The sequence below is a fragment of the Pongo abelii genome, chromosome 10 (genome assembly GCF_028885655.2).
Source record: "Pongo abelii isolate AG06213 chromosome 10, NHGRI_mPonAbe1-v2.0_pri, whole genome shotgun sequence".
Taxonomy (NCBI): Eukaryota; Metazoa; Chordata; class Mammalia; order Primates; family Hominidae; genus Pongo; species Pongo abelii.
Window position 1 is genome coordinate 20,453,081 of NC_071995.2, and position 7,024 is coordinate 20,460,104.

General features: G+C 44.0%; 1 non-coding gene across 1 annotated transcript; it reads left to right on the top strand.

Moving 5' to 3' along the window:
* Positions 1-2,383: 2,383 nt before the first annotated feature.
* Positions 2,384-2,548, top strand: LOC112136020 (U1 spliceosomal RNA). The gene has a single exon (XR_002917229.1). It is a non-coding gene; the product is annotated as a U1 spliceosomal RNA (small nuclear RNA).
* The last annotated feature ends 4,476 nt before the right edge of the window (positions 2,549-7,024 follow it).

The window sequence follows — 7,024 nt, forward strand, 5'->3', positions numbered from 1 at the left end:
ATAAAGATATATTTTAGTGTTATTGTAGGATTAAATGACATACTTGTAAATTTCTTAGAAAAATCCTTGGTATGTCATAATTCTATTACTCATTTATAGTTCTGAAGTCTGTTTTGACTTTTGTCAGTTTTGACTTTTGTAGATGATGAAAAATATTCATTCCCACCTACCTTGTACAGTGGAAATCACACTGTCCTATGATTCACACCGGAAACATAGGTAGTGCCAAGATCCTCTATGTGCCCTTTGATTAATGCTTCTTAATATTTGTCATCTCTACCTCCATTCTAAAATCTAACTTTTAGCTTTCATTTAAGAAAGGGAGTGCCTATGGCCGATGAGGGAGTGTATCCTTTCATTACTATTCTGCTTAATTTCTGTGTCACTTGGTTTTTTTCCTAGATTGTACTCTCTCAATTTGAATGTATAGCAACATCAAACAAAAAAGCAGAAGTAATTAGGTTTGTCAGTCCACAAGAATTTTGGACCAAATATCCATGAAGTGGTGGGTAGATTATAATACCTAATAAAGAGTATCAAAATGAGTTCTTACAATCCCACACGTAGTCTCCATGTGGTATGAGATGCCACTGGCCTGAGCTGACGTAGTATTTTTTATATGAATGAAGGCTGTTCAAGGACTTGAGAATAATTTGTTTTCTTAATTAATATAACCCCTGCCTCCATTTTCTTTATACTACACTCTGATCAGTGATGTCTCCTTTCATGTATTGTGTGAAAAATCAAATTTTAGTCTTGATGAATTATAAATTCCAAGAGTTCAGAGCAAAAATCAGTATATATATATATGCTTCTGCACATGCATACATATGCTTATAAAAAGTGACAACTGGCCAGGTGTGGTGCTCACACCTGTAATCCTAGCACTTTGGGAGGTTGAGGCAGGTGGATCACTTGAGGTCAGGAGTTTGAAACCAGCCTGGCCAACATGGTGAAACCCCATTTTCTATTAAAAATACAAAAAATAGCCAGGTGTGGTGGTGCATGCCTATAATCCCGGCTACTCACGAGGCCAAGACATGAGAATTGTTTGAACCCAGAGAACACAGGTTGCAGTTGAGTGGAGATCATGCCACTGCACTCCAGCCTGGGCAGCAGAGTGAGACTCCATCTCAAAAAAAAAATAATAATAATAATAAAAAAAAAAATAAAAAAGTGACAACCTGTGGAGACTTCTGTTTGCAAATGAAAATGTTAAAGTGTTAAAAAAAATTTTATATACCATGCAAAAAGTAAACCACTAAAGCTAGTATTCCACAGAAAACCAAATGGATATCAAATAGACTTGTAGAATCTATTATGATAATGGGTAGAACCCCTGAACAAACACTTCAACAGGATAAATCTATTAGGGGAAATGTATTAAAATTTCCGTATGGGAATTCCTCTCTAAATGAAATTATCAGGTCTATTAAGCAATAAAAGAGAAAGTTTAAATATCTAAGACTCTTAAAACTCTGAGAATATTTTAGACCATGGCTATCAAAACACAGACTGTTGAACTGAAAAATGCCTTATACTGCAGAGAGAACTGGTTTAGAGGGTAGAGGAAAAATAGTAGAGAGAAACAGTACTTTAGATAATTAATAGTATGGTATGCTTAGATTTAAAGGGAGGGAAATGAAAGGGTGTACATATCCAGAAGCAAAGAAAGGTAGTCTCTTTTTCCAAAGCTGACTCAGTGCTTATGGAGCTAAGTGTTTCACAGTTGGAGAAGTAGGAGGGCAAGCTGCTAAGAGAACTAGGAACTAGTCATGTATTGTCTGTATTCCTGAAGGGTAGAAAGTGGAATACTCCAACGGTATTGCTCTGTGATCATTAGGAGGGTTTGGAGTCAGATATCCTTGAGGGGAAGTCACCCTCCATAGTCTGTAGCCATTGGAAGTGTGTCAGTGCTTCCAACAATAAATCCACCTTAGCTCAGCTATGCAGCAACCAAAATAGCATGCTACTGGTACAAAAACAGGCACATAGACCAGTGGAACAGAATAGAGAGGCCAGAAATAAGGCCGCACACCTATGACCATTTGATTTTCAACAAAGCTGACAAAAACAAGCAATGGGGAAAAGACTCCCTAGTCAATAAATGGTGCTGGGATAATTGGCTAGCCATATGCAGAAGATTGAAGCTGGACCCCTTCCTTACACCATATGCAAAATCAACTCAAGAGCGTTAAAGACTTAAATGTAAAACCTAAAACTATAAAAACCCTGGGAGACAACCTAGGCAATACCATCCTGGACATAAGAGCGGGCAAAGATTTCATAACAAAAATGCCAAAAGCAATTGTAAGAAAAGCGAAAATTGAAAAATGGGATCTAATCAAACTTAAGAGCTTCTGTTACAGCAAAGGAAACTACCTTACTTACCTAGCACGGGAGATACTGTGATCACAAAGGTGGTTTTCCCAGAGTAAGGCTCACCTATTGCGCTCTGGGTGTACTGGTCCCTGTGATTTTCCCAAATGCAAGAAACTTGACTGCATAATTTGTGGTAGTGGGGGGACTGTGTTTGCACTTTCCCTGTGTATATTGTTAAATAATTTTTTATAATTAAATTAAAATGAAAGAAACTATCAACAGAGTGAACAGACAACCTACAGAATGGGAGAAAATATTTGCAAACTACGCTTTGAACAAAGGTCTAATATCCAGCATCTGTAAGAAACTTAAATGTAAAGAGAAAAACAACCCCATTAAAAAGTGGGCAAAGGACATGAACAGACACTTTTCAAAAGAAGACATACATGTGGCCAACGACCATATGAGAAAAAGCTCCACATCACTGATCATTAGAAAAATGCAAATCAAAACCACCATGAGATACCATCTCATGCCAGTCAGAATGGCCATTAATAAAAAATAAAAAAATATGGATGTGGAGAAAAAGGAACACTTATACACTGTTGGTGGGAGTGTAAATTAGTTCATCCATTGTGGAAAGCAGTATGGTGATTCCTCAAAGGGCTAAAAATGGAACTACCATTTGACCCAGCAACCCCATTGTCATGGGATATTTAGGGTGCTGCTTTTCTGGCCAGAAACCTCTGTGGCTGGTGGTGCCTTTGCCTGAGTTTTGCTTGAGCCCCCTGGGCTTGTTTTGCCCACTCAGCCTGGCAAGCTGCGCTTGGCTCATGCTGCTGGCCTGGATCCCATCCCTGCCAAGGGCAAGCCAGGCATGGAGCAGTGAGGGGTTTGTGAGTGAGCATGGGTTTTGGCCACTGTGCAGTCAGACAGCAGCTACTGCAGTGGGGTGGGCAACTCCAGGTGCTGGCATGGGCAGCTCCAGCTCTCTGCGAGGCTGTGACTGGACTAGGTGCACTGCAAGCAACTTCCACAGCTGGCACTGGAAACATGATGGCACCCAGAAGCTTGGAGATGCCAGGAACTACAGAGCCGCAAAAAGGGAGTCACAGCCCTGGCTCAGGGAGCTCCCAGGTCTGGGCTCCCTGAAGGGCCGCAGCTCTTCTGTCCTTCTCTTCATCCATGACATGGTAAGCAAGCAGCATGTTTCAGCTTTGTTTGTGTTACAGCTCTTTTATTCCCGCTATTTGAGAGGTCCTGAGTTCTTGTCCTGTGACCAGGAAGAATGAGGTATACAGATAAGTGGAGGGTGAACAAGATGAAGAGGAGTTTTGTTGAGCAACAGAACAGCTCAGAGGAGAGCAGCAGTGAGTAGCTCCTTTCCACAGCCAGGGTGGCCCAGTGAGTGTTTAGCTCCTAGCAGAGGGTAGACCTTGTAGTGGGAAGCTCATCTCAGCAGGCAGGTTGTCCCATCGTCTCTGAAGCTCTCAACAGAGAGGAGGCCCTGGAGTGGGTTGCCCCTTTCTGCGGGCAGGTTGTCCTGACATCTGCAGCTCTCAGCAGAGAGGAGGCCCTGGAGTGGGTAGCTCCTCTCTGCAGCTGGTTGTCCCAACATCTGCTTACCTCTGGCTGAGCCCATGGCTTTTATGGGCCTCAAAGGGGAATAAGTGAGTACTGATTGGTCCATGGGTGGGCATGGGCAGACCTGGAAAAGGCACCCCAAGTTTCTACTCTGGTCTGCAAGACTGGCAGCCCAGCCCCCAGTCTTCAGGTCTACCCGTGGCCTGAAGGTGGAGCCTCACTGGGAACCCACCTCCTTCTGCCCAGAAGCCTGTCTGCCTCCCACTGCTTTTCAGGGTCTTCGAGCCAAGGGATGCCTACAGGCCAGTGCTGAGCTGCCCTCAGCCCCCACCTTGGCTTCCCTCCTATGCTTGTCAGTGCCCAAAGTCTGGAGAGGGACAAGACAGCAGGGAGCTGGTGAGTCAGAACTGCCCTGAGCATGCGCACATCTTGCTGGGCTGTGACAGTGCCTGGGCTCAGCCCTGACTTCGCTCCAACATCAGAGTGGGTGCCAACAGCAGGGAGAAGCCAGGCAGTGGGAGAAGGCACTTCTGAGCCTGCGAGGGCAGGGTGGGTCTTCCTGGGCCCCAAAAGCACAGGGAGGCCTGGGTTCACAGCTGCTGTTTGGGTGGCTGCAGCCATGCCTGGGCTGGGGGTGCAGGGCTCCTGTCTGCCTCATGGTGTGGGAGGCCTGGGTCTGCAGCCACAACTTGGGTAGCTGCAGCTGCACGTGGAAGTGCGAGGCTCCTGCCTGCTTCTGTCCCCGCCAAGAGCACAGGGAGGCCCAGGTCCACAGCCACAACTTAGGCAGCTGCAGCTGCACCTGGGAGGGCAGGGCTTCTGCCTGCTCCATGGAGTGGGAGGCCTGGATCTGCAGCCACGACTTGGGTGACTGCAGCTGAGCCCAGAAGGGTAGGCCTCCCGCCTACTCCTGGGCCCTGAGAGCACAGGGATGTCAGGGTCCACAGCCGCGGCTTGGGTGGCTGCAGTGTACCTGGAGAGCACCCGCCCCAACACAGAAGGGGCCAGGCTCCCTCTTTTCTCTGGCTCCCAATGGCTACGTGGAGCACGCAGCCCTGACCATGCTCCCCTGCTGCAGCTGTTGTGATGGCAGCTGCCACTCCAGACAGCCCACCGCTGCCATCACCATTACTGGGTATATACTCAAAGGAATATAAATTCTTCTTTCACAAAGATACATGCATGTGAATGTTCATTTCAGCACTGTTCACAATAGCAAAGACATGGAATCAACTTAAATGCCCATTGGTGACAGATTGGATACAGAAAATGTGGTACATATACACCATGGAATACTATGCAGCCATAAAACAGAACAAATTCATGTCTTTTGTGGGAAGCTGGTTGGAGCTGGAGGCTATTATCCTTAGCAAACTAATGCAGGAACAGAAAACCAAATATCATATGTTCTCACTTATAAGTGGGAGCTAAATGATGAGAACACATGAACACAAAGAAAAGAACAGCAGACACTGGGGCCTACTTGACTGGGGAGGGTGAGAGGAGGGAGAGGAGCAGAAAAAATAACTCTTGGGTACTAGGCTTATTACCTGGGTGATAAAATAATCTGTACAACAAAACCCTTGTAACATGAATTTACTTATACAACAAACCTGAACATGCACCCCTGAACCTAAAATGAAAGTTTAAAAAAATTATTTAAAAAAAATCAAATTTAAAAATATACACATCTTTGGCATTAAAGAATTGCCAGTAGATTTAGGGTATCTGGCTCAGCCACTACAAAGCCAAAAATGGTGCCCAAACCAGATCTTGGTGGCCACTCCAGCAAAGACACCAATGCTGCTGCCACTTAGCACACAGACATTGCATTTTGTCCTAGACACTGCAAATTCCACTGATAGTACTGAGGCCTGGAGTGCAAAATTCTGGGGCTGCTGATCTTGAAAACCCAGATACTTCTGTTGCTGTGAAAGAGAATACATGTGCTTTGTAACGTCACTAACTTCCAGACTGAAGTCCTGGGTGTGGGTGCATTACAGACTTTCATACAGCTGCAAATAAGACTGGGGTTCTGGTTTCTTCATTGAAGGGACCGGAATGAGAATGTGCAAAAATGTTGCAACTTAAGAAGAGTGTTTAAAAGATGCTGGATTGCAAAAACATGACAAATATTCACAAGACCCCCCAAAGTGATGGTTATGTGGCATAAAGGGAGGGTACGATAGCTTTGTATACCAGTAATTTAATTAATGCTATTTCATGTTAGTTAAACATAATAAAACACCATAATAAGAATGTCTGTTCTGTATTTTACATTATATCAGGACATACTGAGAGTAAAAGGAGAATCAAGGCTGGAAAAATGGTTGGACTATACACTTGATCCTTCAATCATAATATATTAAAATGAAAAACACTTTAAAAGTCATTGAAGGATAAATATGAATACATATTTTACAATAGTAAACTTGCTACCTGTATTTCATAAATTTGACAGTTTTCTCCTTTGCTCTTAGTTGAACCTTGTACTTAATGCTATTGTAGAAATTATAACACTTTATTCTACATATTGCCTCATATTTCTAGTCTGTTTTATATAGGGTTTAGTGCTGGTACATGGCAAGAGATTGAAACATTTGCTGAATAAAATAGGAGTATCTGCCAGGTGTGGTGGCTCATGCCTGTAATCCCAGCACTTTGGGAGGCCTGGGTGGGCAGATTGCTTGAGCCCAGGAGTTCAAGACCAGCCTGGGCAACATAGTGAGACCTCGTTTCTACAAAAAATAAATTTCAAAAGTTAGTTGGGCATGGTAGCACGTGACTGTGGTCTCAGCTACTTGGGAGGCTGAGGTGGGAGGATTTTCTCAGCCTGAGGGGTGATCATGCTACTACACTCCAGCCTGGGCAACAGAGTGAGACCTTATCTGAAAAAAATTAACCTCAGTGTGACCAGGGATGTCTGGGGTATGCTCATAACTTTTCTGAGACAGGTATCATAGGTATCAGCAAGGTTCTTCCTAAACATACTAAAAGGGTATCATAGTGAGAGAACATAGATGAGAGAGTGAATTGTCCATGGATCGGAAGCAAGGCCAAGTGAGTGTTCACTACATTGTATACTAGCATTTAGGCAAAGGAGAGGTTGGCATATCTA